Source organism: Monodelphis domestica, chromosome 3, assembly GCF_027887165.1.
Source record: "Monodelphis domestica isolate mMonDom1 chromosome 3, mMonDom1.pri, whole genome shotgun sequence".
In the NCBI taxonomy this organism is placed as follows: Eukaryota; Metazoa; Chordata; class Mammalia; order Didelphimorphia; family Didelphidae; genus Monodelphis; species Monodelphis domestica.
The window spans coordinates 454001460-454019682 of NC_077229.1; the positions used below are offsets into that span (position 1 = coordinate 454001460).

General features: G+C 32.5%; 1 protein-coding gene across 1 annotated transcript in view; it reads right to left on the bottom strand.

Annotated features, from left to right (window-relative positions):
* HCN1 (hyperpolarization activated cyclic nucleotide gated potassium channel 1) overlaps positions 1-18223 on the bottom strand; it is a 609900-nt gene that overhangs the window by 122274 nt on the left and 469403 nt on the right. The window lies entirely within an intron of this gene.

Below are 18223 nucleotides of genomic sequence, written 5' to 3' on the forward strand. Positions count from 1 at the left end.
TTGGAATGTATTTTTCAAATTTTTGTCCCTCTTTGGTGATATATTTAAATCTTTTGTGATGAGTGAGACCCAGATACCTCGAAATCAAGAAATCAAGTGTTTTCTGAGTACTTAACTTGGGTCTAGTTTTTTTCTTATGTATGATGGAAGGTAGAAAAATAGTCCATGATCTGGTCTTGGACCTCAGTGAGTTTGTAGTCAGGATAAAACTACTGAAGAGAATGACACAAGACAGACTAATTGAAATCTGCAAAGTTTCATACAAAGAAAAGGAGATATGGAGATTAAAGAAGAGGAAATGCTTGCTATGACATTTTCTCTACCAGTCTTCTTTACTCAATGAAAATTTGGGTTTCCTGCTATGTCAAACATGTCCTGCTAAAATGGCAACAAAAATCAAAATAATAACAAAAGATAAATATGTTTATGTTATAGCTATAAAGTATTTCAGAAAAATTTCCAGATATAAATATATTCCTGAAATACTACCTTTCCTTGGGCAAGCCAGTGATGAAGAATGGTTCTTGCCATGAAACAGATGAGTAAATTTTGGAAAAAAAATAGATCGTGAGTTCCTTTAAAATACTTTTACCCTCTTTTGTATCCTCAGAACTTAGCAGAGTGTCTGACACAAAGTAGGTTCTAATTAAATGGTTATTGATTTGGACAAAGAGCAAGATGGACAGAATGATTTTATGATAATGATGAGCATAACATAACTGATATATATATAGTAGAAATGCTTGTCATTCTTTGTACTTAGGTTATCTTATTTGTAATTCTCAATAATTCAGTGAAGCAAATATTTAAATTGTCCATTTTATAGATGAGGAAAGTAAAGCTCAGAGAGACTAAGAGATTTTCCCAGGGTCATACAGCTAGTGAATGTCAGAGGCAGGACTTAAATTCAAATTTCCCTGACTCCATATCCAAGAATTATTTCACTTAGCCAGATTACCACTCTTACTAGTGATGTATTACACACTAAAAATTCAATAGCTTCTCTGATTTTATTTCTATTAATGATTCAATTCTATTTAATGATCAATTACACAGTAATGCCACCTTTTCATATTTCACCTGTTCTTTGAATGATGTCTATCAGAAAGTCATATTCTGTGGAATAGAGGTAATATAATAGAGTAGAAAGTATACAGAATTTTTAGTCATAAGATATGAGTTCAAAACCCACTTTACTATATGTGTGCCTATGGGTAGTTCACATAACTTCATTGGCTCTCAGTGTTCTTATACATAAAATAAAATGGTTGAGTTATATTATTTCTAACAATTCCTTCCATGATCCTATATATGATCTTTTTAAAAAAAATAATATCCCTTAGGATAACATGCAAACATTTTAATTTAAGACCACAGTGTAAGAATAAAACAAAATGAACTTTGTAGCTAATGAGGCTACAAAAAGAAAATGCCAAACAATACAGGGAAGTAACAATAATTGACATTTTTTAGGAAGTGCAGTTTTCATGTATATCAGAAGATCTTACTGAGATCACTTCACTACCAACTGAACTCTGTCTCCTGAATTGTGGGTCATAATGAGGTTTAAGAGGTAATTTCAATATTCTAGAGCAATATTGACCAAGTAACCTTATTTTTACATATATCTCTGATTAAAATGTTTTTAAACAATTTAATATTATATTAAATTCAAGTTCAAGAGATTATAATCATCTATATATGTAAAGATGTGTTTACATAGCAAGTGGCACAAAATAGTATTCTTTCAAATTTTTAGTGGGTTTTACAAATAATACTGGTGAAAGAAACTACCTGTAATGAAGCACCTCTACCAATGAAGGTTGCCATGGTCACTAAGTATTGAAATGACTTATCCCAAGGCATGTGGCTAATAAACGTTTCAAAGATGTGTCTTGAATTTGTCTCTTTCTAATTCCAGGGATAGCTTTCTATCTGCTTGATTCCGATTCCCATAATTTTTACACTTTGCGTATGAAATTGTCATTTCCATTGGATTCCTATGGAATCATTATAGATAACAATCAAATCAATTTTAATATATTTTCTCTAACACCTAGCACTAGAAAACAGAAGGCAGTTCATAATTATTTGTTGATTAAATCACTAATGGAACTTTGAGATCTATATTTGCTGTAGGTTCTTTGCATATATTTTTATGAATTTATATCTCTTTAGTGAATTTGTCATACATTCTTTGTTCATGTTTTATCTGAGATAGAATATTTACTCTGTTGGACAAAAACAAATGGAACAATTATTGCTGAAATTTCACAATACATTTTGAGTTGTCTGTGGTCACAGTGTTACAAAGAATTGGAGTTGGCACCTTAAAGCATCTGAATACAAGTCCCAGGCCCTTTCCATTCTATAGCATAATAGCACTTATATGCAGTAAAACAAATGAATTAAATGCAATTATCAATGAAAATCATTTTCTAGAAAATGCATACATTCATATTTATTGTTTCAGTTTTTAAAAAGTTTAGACTGTCCTTGAATCTCAAAGCATGTTTAATTAAAAAAAATATTCTTGGAATTAAATACCTTAGACTCCCCAGGACTTTTGGAAATGAAGATAGACTCTCACAAAGCAAGTCCAGAAATTTCTTTCAGTGTTCAGGGCTGTATATCTTTTTATTCACAATGGATTGAATAGATGTAGAAGTCAAGGAAAAGCTCACTTTTCTCTAAGCCTTGATAGTAAAAATGGGCTGTAGACATCATTTCATTTTAGCCTCACAATAGCCATGTTAAGCAATGACTTGAATATGTACTTGGGTCCATGGTCTCACTATCATTAACTCCTCTATTAGTAAATCAGTTCATCTATATCTTCTTGATCTCTGTGATTCTTGCCTTTATCTGCCCATAAATACCCCAAATAAGATAGGAGTTTTCTCTGATTTTGAACATTTTGTTGAAAATCATGCAGCACTGAGCCTGTATTTTTTTTTAATTCTTCAGTTAAGAAAAACGAGTTTATCTAAAAATAGTAAATTGAGGGCCTTTAAAAGTTACATCACTTGCATAACCCATGGGACTTCAAATTCAATTATTCTTTTCATTTCAACTTACAAATCAGAAAGATAAATGTGAAAGCAAGAAAGCCCTTTTCTCCAAATGCATGGCCAACATCATCCTTGCCTCAGACGTCAATAGACACAAGACTCCTTGGATGTCTTGAATTCTCTACATCTAGGCTCACTGAGTCTACATGCAAAATATATCTTATGAAACATGGGTTGCTACAGAACACTAGGGAGTAGGTTTTTAATTTCATTTGTGTAGAGATCTTCTGAATGAGGAAACTCTCTCTACCAATGCTAGTCAACAGTTTGATAGCCTTAGAGTGTTGTTTTGAGTACTGATAGGATAGATAAGTTGACCAGGATCAGAAAAGCAGTATAGATAAGAGGAGGTACAGTACACTCAGGTGTTCTTGCCTCTGATGTCAACTCTTGATCCACTATACCATGCTGACTTTCATAAATTCTTAAAATTTTCTATTATAATGTAACAAGGATCTTGTTTATAATTTTATAAAGTATTTTCATAACTTTCATTTTGGGAATAGTTTCTTTCTTGGAGGGAAGGACAAAATGTCTTTGCAGGGTTCCATCTATTAATAACTGTTTATGATAAACAAATAATTCTGGCCATATTCAACATCGAGTTTTTCTTTTTTTTAATTTTGAATCTCACTGTCACTCGTTTGTACCTCAAGTTCAATTTTTATAATCAGATAGATATTGCTTGCCCACACTTGCATGAATTATAACAAAACACTTTTTAAAGGACAATTTTCAGAAGTCAAGAAATGTACTTGAAATGAGCTTTTAGAAGTGATATTTTTCACTGTTGTCCTTGATTGCCTGACCTTTTATTTTCAGTGATGGAAACTATCGCAACCATGAAACCAATGCAATTTCACACATTGACTCTTAACGAAAAATGTTCTCATCAAGAGACGCAATTGGAAAAATAAATTTTCTTTGTTTTCAAGCTGACATTCCCCATTTTGTACATAAAACATAATCTTTCTGCTCTGGAGAATTTTTGTTAGACTTAATGTCAATGCTATAAAACAAACAAATAAAAATGCTAGCCTTTGAGCCAGATTACCTTAACTATAAAAGGGCTTGCTACCCATGCTGAGATCTAAAGTAACTACTAAGTAAGTCTTTTCTTTATTTCTCATACATAAAAATCCATATTTCATCTTTTTCATTATTGTCTCATAAAAATCTTTATGTGGAACCCTTCTTCATTTTTATATATGTATTTCATATCTGCACCAACAAATTGTCAAGTCAAGACTACTGATTGTTTCATTCTTTGTATTTGTTTCCTTGCTGTCTAGAACATTGTGTATTACATAGCAGATACTTAATAAATGAGTATTGATTGATTTTCAATTAATATAATATCACAGAACTTTAGAGTAGGAAGGAGTCACCTTGTCCAACTTTGTATTCTTTTTTTCTCTACATGTTTATTCAATTATTTATTTAGTGACATGAGTAGAGTGATCATTTAGTAAGCAAGGGGAAGAATTTATTGGAAAGAAGGCAGACCACAGAGAAGTAGTATAATCAAGAGCTAATACATTATATTATAATAATCTGTGGGATAAAAAAATGAGGGACTGAACTAGGGTAGTTAAAATGGAAATGAGAGATGAAGGGTTGTATTAAGCAGATATAGTAGAGGTAGAAATGGTAAGTGTGGCTTGGATTTGCAGGGTAAAAGAGGGGAAAATTAAGCTGTGTTTAAAGTTTTATGTTTATATGACTAGAAGAGTGGTACACTACTTTTAGATGTTAGGAAAAGAAAATAGTTTCAGTGGGATTTGAAATGCTTGCTAAGTAAAATGCCTATATAAGTCATTCTTGCAAAAAGTCACTGAGAGATAATTGTAGAAAATTTCTTAAAACTACATTAAAGCCTTTAAATTAAAGTATGTTTTACTTATGTGAACAAACATTTTAAGACATAATATACCCGCTTCCCATAAATATAGTAAAGCTATATTCTAACCTTAATATTTTTTCCTAAGTACTATACTAATCATTGGTCTCTAATACATCCACCATGATTGTTTCCATGTATGTATACATAACTACACTAGTTTATCAGTTAAAGACTAAAAAGGAAAGAGATAAAATTATACAACTCCGAAAATATCCTTCTCCTTTCTGTTTTCTGAGTGCTCTGCATTGGAAGCTGTGATGGTAGGGAAAGAAATCTGAATATGAAATCATAAGAATTAGGTATGATTCCAGTCTTTCATCAATTGATAACATTAGGAAAGTGACTTTACCTCCCTAAGATCCAGTTATTTTTTTCTGTAAAATGACACAGATGGGCTGAATGACTTTTATTATCCCTTTTAACTCTAAATTCTATTTTATCAGTTCCATTTATTTGTAGTTGTTCAGTTGCTTTGGTCATGCCTGAGTCTTTGAGACTTCATTTGGGATTTTCTTAGCAACAATACTGGAGTATTTAACCATTTCCTTGATAAAACTGAAACATGATTAAGTGACTTGTCCAGGTCACATAGCTAGTAAGTGTTTGAGGCTGAACTTGAACTCAGGTCTTGCTGACTCCATGGGCAGCTCTCTATTGAGTTTCCCCTACACCCATATTTAAAATAGCAATAACTGTGTATTAATATTTTCATGTCTCCCTAGACCTACATGATAAAAACATACATGTGTATGTGTATCTGTGTGTACTCAATGCTTTATAAAATAAGATTACTGTATTTAATCATGGTTGCTATGTAGAGTATTAGACAGAGTGTCACACCTGCAGTGAGCAGACCTGAGTTCAAACTGGCCTCAGAAATATACTAGCTCGATGGCCCCTGGAAAGTCACTTAACCCTGTTTGCCTCCATTTTCTCATGTGTAAAATGAGCTGGAGAAGGAAAGGGGCAATCACTCTAGTACCTTTGCCAAGAAAATGCCAAAAGGAGTCACAAAAACTGAACAACAACAAATATAATAGTAATATAAAATTGCAAATGCTTGTCATTCTAAAGAATTGAAGAGCACGGAACCCTAAAACTTTTTAACTGCTGAACAATATCTGCATTCTAGATCAGAAAGGAGAAAGGCACAAAAGTGGAAGGAAAATAACAATCCTTTTTCTACCTTTGAGGAGCTTTTAATTTAATTATCCTCTAGAGAGTTTCTTCCTCACTTTCCTCTAACATACTGCTCTGATGCTTCACTGAAACTAAGAGGGGACCTTGGGATCTTGAAGACTAATGACATTAGCGCAAACTGAAAGCTTCTACCTAGCCACAAAGGCTTTCGGTATAAACTGTAGGATTGATTGTGGTTTAAACAGTGGAGTGTTCTGAGAGACTCATCACCAGAAGTCTGGCCACCAGGATATAATATTTTTTAGAGTCAGAACTTGAAATACTATGTAAAACAGTCATGGAATCCTGAGAATATAGGTTTAGAGCTAAACACTCATTTTACAGGTGAATAACTGAAGTTCAGACAGGTTAATTTAAGCATAAAATCCCATAGGTATTAAGTAGCAGAGCTAGGATTTGAACACATTTCTTGTGACTCCTAATCCAGTTCTCTTTCCATGGGATATAAATGGGGTGTGCTATTATATATTTATAAAAGAAGTACTCACATTGCAGAAATCACAGATTATTACCATATATCAAGCTGACATTATTAATAAGGTTACGTCTGCCTTGACTTTATTAAAATACATTTTAATAATGTCTTTTGTGGATTTTTTCTTGCTTAGAACATAATTTTCAGTTTCTTCAAAACCTCTAATAAATTTTCATTTTGGTATATTGAATGCATGTTTTTTCACATTTTTTAAACTTTGTTTTTATCAAGAGATATCAATAAGCATAGATGGTACAGATGTAATTTATCATAAAGTTCATGAAGTACATATTTTATTTTTCATTGTCAGCTGCCTTACAAAAGATTTTTTATATATGTGTTTAGGTATAGTATTTCATAATGTTGAATTCTGGGCTAATGATCAGGAGTCTATGTATTCAACCCCCATTTCTAAATTGATCCCTCATATGCATTGTAAGGGAGATTCTTTTCTAGATTGAGCCTTGGCTAGAGTGCCACAGAGGTCGGTTCTAACTCATTGATTTTTAATTTCTTAGACTCTGGGCATGGCACTCACCCTTTCTGTATCTCCGGTAATTTCTTTTATTAAAAAAAAAGATTGTTTGGGTTAAGGTGGTTCTAACAAACAAAATCATGAAACCTTCACTTTCCCCATAAATACTAATATTTTTAAAGTTAGAATCAAAGGTCTTTAACCAGGGCAAGGAAATTAAAATTAAACACACACACACACACACACACACACACACACACACACACACACACACACACACACACAAAGCAGTTGCCCTGGGATTATAGTATTTGGAAAGATATAGAATGGTAGTAGGGGGATTTTCCCACTAATATTTTTAATACTTTTCATTTCTGTTTACCTTGAATCATAGAAATAATGATAAATCTGTTAAAAGAAATTGTTAAAATGGAACCAATTCAACTCCCAGTTGTTTTAGCTCAAAATACTTCTGAGACAAAGTTGGCAATCACACTTTTATTGTTACTATCTTCATTCTTTTCTATTTAATACAATGCCATGTTTCATTTTTCCTTCTTTCTCCAAAAAATTAAGCAACATAATTTCTGTAGCCATATGAGCATTTTTTGAAAGGTGATATTATTTACATGGTAATTAAAAGAAGACAAATTCCAAATTGTCTCACCAGTAAATTACTAATTACTCATAAAATAAAAGTTGTTTCAGAAAGGAAACAATGTCATACTGTTTCTTTTCCTTTCCTGGAATCATCTATTTCAAAAGTAAAAAGTGCTAAGATAGATATTGTTCTAATTAAATAAAAAAAGAAACTGGTCCCAATTATTTAAGTGCAGAAGACAAAATAACAAAAACTAATATTGCTGTGGTGCTCATAAAGCATGGCAGGATCATTCTTAACCATCTATTAAACAGGACACACAAACATACACATTGAGTCAAAAATCCTGTTTAGTTTCAGATATTGATCAGATGTCAAACATATTGTGAAAAATTTAAATAATAAAATTAGTCCAGTGGGAAAGTTACAATGTATAATTATTGTCGTTTCCTGATGAAGCATTAGAGGGTAAGGTAATGCCATCGTAAAATATCATTTGGTGCAGAGAAATTGGGGAGATTAAAAAATGGAAAAATGCAAAATGTATTATGATATTACTATGGTTGGAATGACACCTTTTCAAATACAAAATTAGTTGTAAGAGACTTCAGAAAAGAAATGGATAGAGTGTATAAGTCTGAGCCTTCCCAGTAAACTGACTGATTGCTATACTATGGGAAGATAACTATAATATTAAAAATTAAATGCTATCAGCATTTACTTAAATTAATTAAATTAATTAATTAATTAAATGATTAAAAATATTTTAAAGACTGGAAAACACAAATATTATCTCTCACTTTATCTCTACAATTGAAGTTGAATACTATTATTATCTCCATTTTGTAGAGAAGGAACTTACATGTCTAAAGAAACTTCAGTTACTTGTCCAGGACCACATTGCTAGTGAATGCCTGAGGTCATATTTGAAATCAGATCTTTCTGGTTCCAGGTACAGCATTCTTTTCTCAGATAGTTTATCATGGACTCAGAGGACTTAGGTTCAAATCTCACCTCAGTAATTTATTTATTCCTTGAGTGATCTTTTCCAAGTTCTTTAGTTTTTCTGTTTTCACTTTCTTTTTTAGTAGTATTCATGGAATGGAATATACACCCTATGGATTCCAGTCTACAAATTGAACCCTTGCTCCTATCTAATAAACAAGATAGTAATAGGAAAAGAAAACACTGAACAAGACATTCTTTTGACATAATCATCAACCTTTTGATGAATAGGAGCTTTAGCCCTGATAATCTGGTGAATTTTAATCCATTTATAATTTAGATATTATCTATATATAAATAGTCATCTATCAGGTGAGTTTCTTTTGCTCTGAACCTTTTACAAACATACAATATCTGTTCATTGTATATGTTGATTTTATAATTCCTTAGACTGCTAGAGTTTTTAGTAACTTAGATGATTTCTATATATATTAAAAAAGTCTCATAGATAGAAATTTGGGGAAGGGTGGGGGGCAATGGCAAATCCATACTTTTCTTAGTCATATAAGTTAGATTGTGAGGCTATATATAAGTTGTGATTGAAATTCTTTGGCCAAAGTAATTAATGAAATTCATACAGAATATCTATAAAAATGAGGAAATAAAGAACCCTTCCACTTCCTTCTTACATGAAACTGGATATCTTTAAAAATTATTACCAAACTTCATCATGCAAAAAAACAGATTCTACTTCATCTTTTAAAGGAAAATCAAATATGTCTTTCCAGTGCCTTAAAAGTATTTACAACGAGATAGTGGTATGAACTAAATAGAAAATAGAAAAATAAGTGAGTAATATTTCTAAAGGAAAAAATGGAACAGAAAGTGCCATGACCAAGGATAATACTTAGAGCTAGAAAATAACCTATACATTTTTAATCCACTTCTAACAGCAGATCTGCTAATAAAATGAAATTGAGGTTAGTTATAACATTCTACCAATTTCTCCTGACATTTTTCAAGCACATTTGGAAAAAGAAAACTTAAGACTAAGTAAACTGAAGACTATGAGCATCTTTAGATGAAAAAAAATATCTTTGATGGGCATTTGAGTGCCCTGTTGGGGGAGATGTGAATTGATTTAGCCATTCTGGAAAATAAGTAGACATTATACTCCTAAAATTTCTATGCCATTTGTGCCATAAATTCGATAGCTAGGTGTACATTCCAAGGGCGTTAATGATACAAAGAAAGGCCCCATACACATTAAAATATTTACAGTAGCATTTTCTTTTGTAGCATTTGGTTTGTTTTGGTTTTGGTGTAGTATCAAAACACTGGAAAAGAAGTAGATGCTTATTGATTGGGGAATGTTTAAAGAAGTTAAGCTTCATGAGTACAATGGAATATAACTGTATTATATGCATAAAATAGGTGGGATAATTATAGTGAAACATGAGAATGTAATAGAAAGTCACAAGAAATAAGAAAAAGTTACATACACACCAAGTAGAGCAATCTAAATGGAAAGGACATATATGACAAAAATTGAAAATGAATGCTTTTAAATATAATGACTAATTTTGGTACTAAAGAAAAGATATGAGTCCATTCGATTGCTTATTTCCAGAAGTGGGGGACTATGGGTATTGGAACTCTGCAAATAATGTCAGGTTATTTGGATATATTTGTTGTTTTGTTTTGATGAAATTAGTGGGTTTTAAAAAAAATTATAAGGTATTTTCTTTAGGAATAGGAAGAAAATGTAGTGATATAAAAGGGGAGATATAAATAAAAATTTATATGGAAATCATACTCATTACATATATTCACTATGTCAGTTGAAAAAACCCTGTTGCAAAACAAGTGTTTATTCTGAAATTCACTCAATTAGTCTGTAAACTATTATTAAGCATATACACATTTAATAATGCTTTCTACAAAGCCCCAATACACACAGTAGGTGAGAGATACATATTTTTTCAATTGAATGACCAAATCATAAGTGAACATTATGGATATTGGGTTGAGAGAAGTTTCATTCTTTACTTTTAGGGAAGTGAATATGATACTTAAAAGACTTAAGAACATTAATTTATTCAGAAAAGTTTATTAAGAGACAGTAATATGCTAGGCACTGTAAAGATATTTCATATGCTTTATATGCTTCTTTAGGAAAATATGTGTTCTCAAGATGAAGCTTCACAATAAAAGAGGAGTTAAATTTGAGCAGACAGATTTCAGGAAGTTTCACAACATATTTTCCCTTAGGAACAATGAAAATAGCACAAAATTCATATCCCTTTTCACAACATTATATCATGACCTGAGAAATCACAACATGGTTCACCAAAATAGCATGATGTATAGGAAAACTACAGAAGAAAGGAAGAGAAGAAGAAAGGAAGGAAGGAAGGAAGGAAGGAAGGAAGGAAGGAAGGAAGGAAGGAAGGAAGGAAGGAAGGAAGGAAGGAAGGAAGGAAGGAAGGAAGGAAGGAAGGAAGGAAGGAAGGAAAGGAAGGAAAGGAAGGAAAGGAAGGAAAGGAAGGAAGGAAGGAAGGAAAGGAGGGAAGGAGGGAAGGAGGGAAGGAGGGAGGGAGGGAGGGAGGGAGGGAAGGAAGGAAGGAAGGAAGAAAGGAAGGAAGGAAGGAAGGAAGGAGGGAAGGAAGGAAGGAGGGAAGGAGGGAAGGAGGGAAGGAGGGCAGGAGAAAGATAGGAAGAAGAAAAGAAAAGAAAAAAAATGCATGCTCTAACCTCAGATAGAGATCACATCACCTAAAGCACGCAGGTAGCCAAACATTATCTCAATAGTATTTATTCTCTACAAATATTATCAGATAAATCCATCCAAACCAGAAACAAATCTGATGAGCTCCAAGATTTGACATTTGTAAAGACTGGATCTTAGGATCAGATTTACAAGAATGAATAAATAAAATGGAGGCATCAAAAAGTTGACACACAGGGCATAGACACACACATTTCATTGATTTTAATTATTTATGGGTCCTTTTAATCTTGTCTCTGCCATAAAGTGCTTTAGAAATAACTGAACAAAAATTTCAATCAATCTAGGAGAGCAGAAAAACTGGTATTCAAAATAACATTACCACGCTTCTCATCACATAGGAAATTCTATATCTCTCTTTTGGATATCAGAATGATAACATAATCAGCTAAGCCTATAGAGGTTTTTTTCCCCCTCAAAATCTATGTTTTATCTCATTATAGATTAATTTCTCAAAAATGTCCTATTAATATTTTAATACTCATATCTTAAGAGTTGGAAAGAGTCTCTTAGAGGCCATGTATGTGAGGCCATTCATTTTACAGATTAAAATAAGAAAAATGGGCCTCAAATGTTATGATATTCCAATACATAGATAAAGTTGGGATTTGAATCCAGGTTTTCCAAATTCCAATCCAGGATTAAGTAATTTATATTTAGGTAGTATTTGGTAATTATCCAAATGCCTTGGCACATACAATTTTCTTTGTTTCTAGTAATTTTATATACAGGCAGGTAGCACATGTTCAGTTTACTGATGAGAAGCGAAGGTCCAAAGAAAGGCTGTGTAACAATACTCATTAGCTGGGATGAAAAGAGGGGTTTCAAAATAGCAGTTTATTGTTCTTTTCACCACATTACATTAACCTCTGGCTCACAAAACCCATATCAACTAAGATGATAAATGCTGTTTAATGGATGCAGAGTCAAAATCTAAACAGAATAGCCTAATGGAAAGTACAGCTAATGAGAAATTTCATCTACTTGAACTATTTTTTAGGTTCATTTTCTATATGTACAATTTTCTTTTTGTACATTTTTATACTCCTTCCTTTGTACTTTTAAGTAAAGTATGTATTTTTGGGGGAATTCTAAATATATCATCTAAAGACAGATTCTATTATCCCAGTGATATGCTGCTCAGTAGAAGGAAGTGATAATGTGTAGGAAGGGAACATGAAGTCTGTGAAAATTAAGAGATGGAAGCAGGAGATATAGGGGTGAGCAATGTGAATGCTGAAAAATGAAGGGCCCTGTCATAGGTAAAATGCCCCCTACAACCCTATGTCTATACCACAAAATAGGATGCATTTTGTGTGCCAATCAGTATTTGTGTGTGCCATGATTACACATGAAGGCAAAATAATCAGATTATCTTGCTGTATAAGGAAACTAGTGAAAAACTATTTAGTAATGTGTCACACTTGAGGTTTCTTTTGTTTCTTTTATTTAAGAAGTGGAAAAGTAGGTAGTCAATAATTTTATTCTCTCCTTTCCCCAAGAAAATACATCTTTCTAGTCTGATGAGAGCAAATGGGATCTGAAGTGCTATACCAAGATAGTTAATGCACCCATTTTACTCTGTTGTTCAGATTATATCTGGAATACCTAGAGCTTCCCAGAAGGGTGAGGCTTGATTGCTATGGGTTTCCAAGCCAACAGTCTAGAAAATTTTAACTGTTCAGGGTTGATGCAAAGTCTCATAGATAAATTAATAAGATACTGTTCCCTTTGAAATGAAGAACAGTGCTTACATTGGAAATAGCTAATAATAAAGGCTAATGGAGAGAAGAAAAAGAAACATCCATGTCTTGGTTCATTTGTTACTTAAAATAGCTTATAATAATTATCTGATATCAAATTTACTCAAATTTAAGCATTTGCAAGAAGTGATATGATCTGTCTAAATATGGATATATTCATATGTGGGGATATAAAAAGAATGACAATGTATGCTGCAGGCATTTTCAGGGGGGTTCGATTGATTATCTCAAGATTGCTTCCATCTGAGGTGATAAAGATCTATATTTTTAAAACAATGGAATCCTCAAACAATAGTCAGTGATGAGGTCCTTAAAAGGATGTTTTATCTGATTTGGCTTAATAGTGTAATAAAAAGAAAGTATGTTAGTCTTGGATTCAGAAAACCTTTGTTTGAGATCCAGCTCTGCTATATATCCATTCGGTCTCAGTGGACAAGTCACTTTATCATACTGAGACTCAATTCGTCTATAAAATAGAAATAATAATATTTAGACTAACTATATCTCCATAGCTACTCCAATCTCATCCATTTTGCAGTTTTTGCTATGCATTAACATACTCTTGTATCCACCACTCTAAAACAAAGCAAAGATAAAGCAAACTAATAACAAAATACTTCTCTTTAGTCTTTCATTATTGATAGATATTGACGTGTATATCTTTGAAATACTGAAACACAAACATAGGAGTAAAGAAAAATATAAAAAGCTGAACAGGAAGAAATAATGATGAAGTATAATAGAAACATAGATGTCTTGTTATGTAATGTGAGAAGATAAGATATATGTCCAATTTAAATCCTATCATCATTAAGAGTCATAGATCATAAGTACTGAAAACATACAAAAAAGGGAACCCCTTCTTGGTTAAACTCCTTGATAAAGTTGGCCACTGTTCCTCTCCTCTCATTTGATTCTGCAACATCAGTACTCAATGAAATCTGTTTTTTTCAAAGTTACCAACGATCCTTCTTGAGTCCCCTGCTTCTTTTGATACAGTTTTGAAATTGATTTTTCCTTTCTTTCTAGTTTTGTTTTTGTTTTGATGACATGTCATGGTTTTTTCTCAGGAATGCTTGGAAATCTTCCATTTCATTAAAAATAAATTTTTCCTCTATGTGAATAAATTTGTAATTTTCTTGACTGTAATCCTATATTCTTTGCTTTCTAGAACATATTCTAATCTCTCCACTATTTTATAATAGAACCTGAAAAATTACATGTGATCGTATCTATGGGCCTTTAGTGCTTCAATTTATGCTTCATTTCTCCTTGCAGTGTTTTTTTTTTAATTTGATCATGTGCCTTTTATTCAGATGATGGTGAATCTTCTTTTAGTATAGAATTTAGTTTCTTCATAACAATCTAATCTACCACAAGACTAAAACATAAAAGATTTTTTTGAAAAATCTAATAAATGTTTATCAAATATCTATTGTTACAATGTGTGCATGTTGGCAATACAAAGGTGAAAATATCACATCAACTGTTCTCAAAGAGCTTAAAATTTAAGGGACTATGCTTTTCTTCCTTAATGTTTTTTTTTCCTATTTTTAACTTACTTCATATATCAGGACAACTGTAAAACACTCAGGATGCAATCTACATTATGATTCTAAGAGTAAATAGTTTACAATACTGTAAATAGAATGATGTTCTGCCCAATATGAAATTAGGATAGAATAATACTTACCTTTTCCTGTTTAGCTTCTTAGATCTATTATGAAATATTCTTTATGATCTAGATTAAGGTAATCCCTATGATCCAATATCAACACATGAATGCTAGAAAATCGAATATGGTATTGGAACTCTTGGTAGCATTTACTAGCTAAGTGACAATGAGCCAATTACTTACAATTACTGAGCTCATAGACTTATTGGCTTTGCCATGTCTGAAAGGAACAAAATGCATGTAAACAATTTTGAAAAACTTAAAGTGCTGTGTAACATCTAATAGTACTAGTAGTGTTATAGCTAGTTATTTACTACCTCAACTTCACTCCTTAAACCAGTAGATACAAAATTGATGACAAAATGTGGGAACAGTGTTTAACTTTTTTGCTGCCAAATAGGCTCTTTGTTTCCCTCCTCTAAATAATTCCCCAAATCTAATTCTAACATCTTCCTATAAGCCTTACCTATATCACGGTGGACAAATGGCAGTATAATGAATTACAGTTGTGCAATTTTTCACATGTTTTGGGATGAGTATTTTTCAAATATTTAAATATGTTACTTTGTGATTAAATAGAAACAGTATGCAATTTTAACCATAACAAATAATTAAACTACTTAAAAATTATCTGATTTTGTGGAAGGAATGTTTTTCCTGGGAGTTTGTCATGCAAATGAAATCATAGAACATTGCCCCTACCTCCAAAACAGACCAAAAATAAATGAGCTCTATCAGAATAACTATTAAATGTATACAGGGCTGAACTTCATAATAAGTTAAACAAGTGTTGTAAGAGACATTATGATTCTGATTAAACATAATTTTAATTTCTGTCTTCATGAAGGGTAGTTAGATGGCACCCTGAAGAGAGTGTCAGACCTAGAGTCAGGAACACTCATCTTCACAAGTTCAAATATGGCCTCAGACATTAGCTGTGTGACCTGGGAAGTCACTAACTTTGTTTTTCTCAGTTTCCTCATTTGTAAAATGAGCTTGAGAAGGAAATGGCAAACCACTGAAATATCTCTGTCCAGAAAACCTAAATGGGGTCACAAAGAGTCAGATATGACTTAATAATAAGTATCTTTACAATGTAAAAATGTTGAAGGAAACAATATTAATTGAACTAATTCTCATTTCCTACAATGACATAAATAGGTACACTGTTGAAATGTTTAAAAATAACTCACAAAATTTAAAATATCTGGGAATATCAATCTAATAGATCTCCCTACCTAAAGTCCCTCTCCAATTCATCTTCTATACAGGTGCCATAATGATTCTCCTAAAATGCAAGTTTGACCATGATACTTCCCTACTTTGTAAAATCCACTGTCCCTTATTGCCTCTAGCATCAAATAGCAACTCTTTTGTTTGACATTTAAATGTCTTCAAAACATAGTACTTTTTTATCTTTATTACATAGTTCCCTACACCTTGTCTAACTCCACGGTCTAATTAAATTTGCCTTGCTATTTCTCACAAAGGACACTCCATGTCTCACTTTCATGCCTTTGCCCAGGCTGTCCCCTAAGCCTGGAATGTACTCATTTCTCACCTCTGATTCTGAAATACCTGGTTTCCTTCAAGACTCACTGCAGGGACTATTATCCTCATGTGATTTTCCCTCGTACCTTCTACTACTCTCCCTTCCCTCCCAAGTACACCAAGATTGCCTTTTGTGTGTACATAGGCATATGTATGTACATGTATTTGTGCATGCTTATACAAACATATACATGCTATTTTATTCCTTCTTATTTAATACCTGGAGGAGACTGGTTGTTAATTTTCTGTTATTCTATTCCTTGAACCTCACAGAGTCCAATACATAATATGTAATTACTAAGTGCTTATTGAGGAACTAAAAAGGAAAAAAAAAAGGAGACACATAACCTCATGATTTCACTGAAACATAATTGCAACTGCTGAAATCAATTCAAATTTGGACTACCAATAGGACAAACTGCAAGTTTCTCCATAACTCACTGGCTAAAATGTGGCATTTGGAATTTTAATTTTAGTTTTTCTTTTCCTCTCTACATCTTAGAACTAAAGGAAACACACATGAAGACGTTATTAAAGAAAATAACGCTCTTTCATTCAAGTAATGCCCATGTCTTCCATTTTTATTAATTTTTGCTAATAAACTGTTAGAACTAGGACATCAGTTATTGGAAAAAGCTGACAGAAACAGACCATCCATAAAAATGATAATTTCTGGTTGGCCCTATTTTTCTATGAATGCTCCTTTCATACTATGTTTGTCTTCCATAATCATTTGTGAGAACAATAGATTTTGAATAACAGACTTTTGGCCTGAAGCCTGTTTCTAGAGTCCATTAATTTTGTGACCATAATATTCATGAATGCAGTACCCTATGCTGCCTACATTCAACATATGATATATTGATAATAGTTCATAAAACATATTATTGATTTGTCAATATAATGTCTTTTGTGGACAGAGCTTTCTGATTAAATGATAAGACACAAAACACTTTTCTTCAAAGCACTTGGCTATTTCCTAGATTCAGTTATGCTTTGAGTGGCATATTCCTTTTAGACTTAGTACATTCACAACAAAGGCAATCTATTATGTGGGTGTTATCTTTCTACTGGTTATAGACATGAGGATGTCCTGAGCATATGCCTGTGAACAGATGAATAACAAATGAGAGTTAATAATGCATTCTATTGGACAAAGGCACAAACTCATTAATTATGATCAAGGCAGCTGGCAGGGGAGGAGGGATATTCTGAGTGTGGGGACAAGAGGTCCAAAGACAAGATATCAATACAAAGTAGGGTAAGGAGAGAAAAAAATGGAGGGAGGAATTCTATTTCTATTCTAATTCTAATTCTAATTCTATTGACCATTTGCTTTATTCAAAGAATCAACAGAGTAAAGGTCTGCTCCTCTAGCTTTCTTTGCACTCCCTCACAATTAAATGAGGATAATCCAGATGTTGGCTTGAATGATACCAACATTCTAATACAGTTCTACTGACTAGTTTAAATGGAATTATTTTTTCTTCTCTTTATTAGATGTTTTATAAAGGATTTCCCCATTAAAATAATAGTTAGAGGCGCCATCACTATAGGAGAAACTCCCTCCCTCTCTTCTTTCCTCCTTACCTTCATCTTTACCTTCCTCAATCCCTCCCTATATTTCTCCATCCCTCTCTCCTTCAACTTCCTTCCTTCCTCCCTCCCTTCCTTCCTTCCTTTCTCCCTTCCTTCTTTCCTCCCTTCCTTCCTTTTTCCCTTCATACTTTCAAGGTACATTCCAGTCTCAGATTCTGATTTAGGAAGGCTTATTGG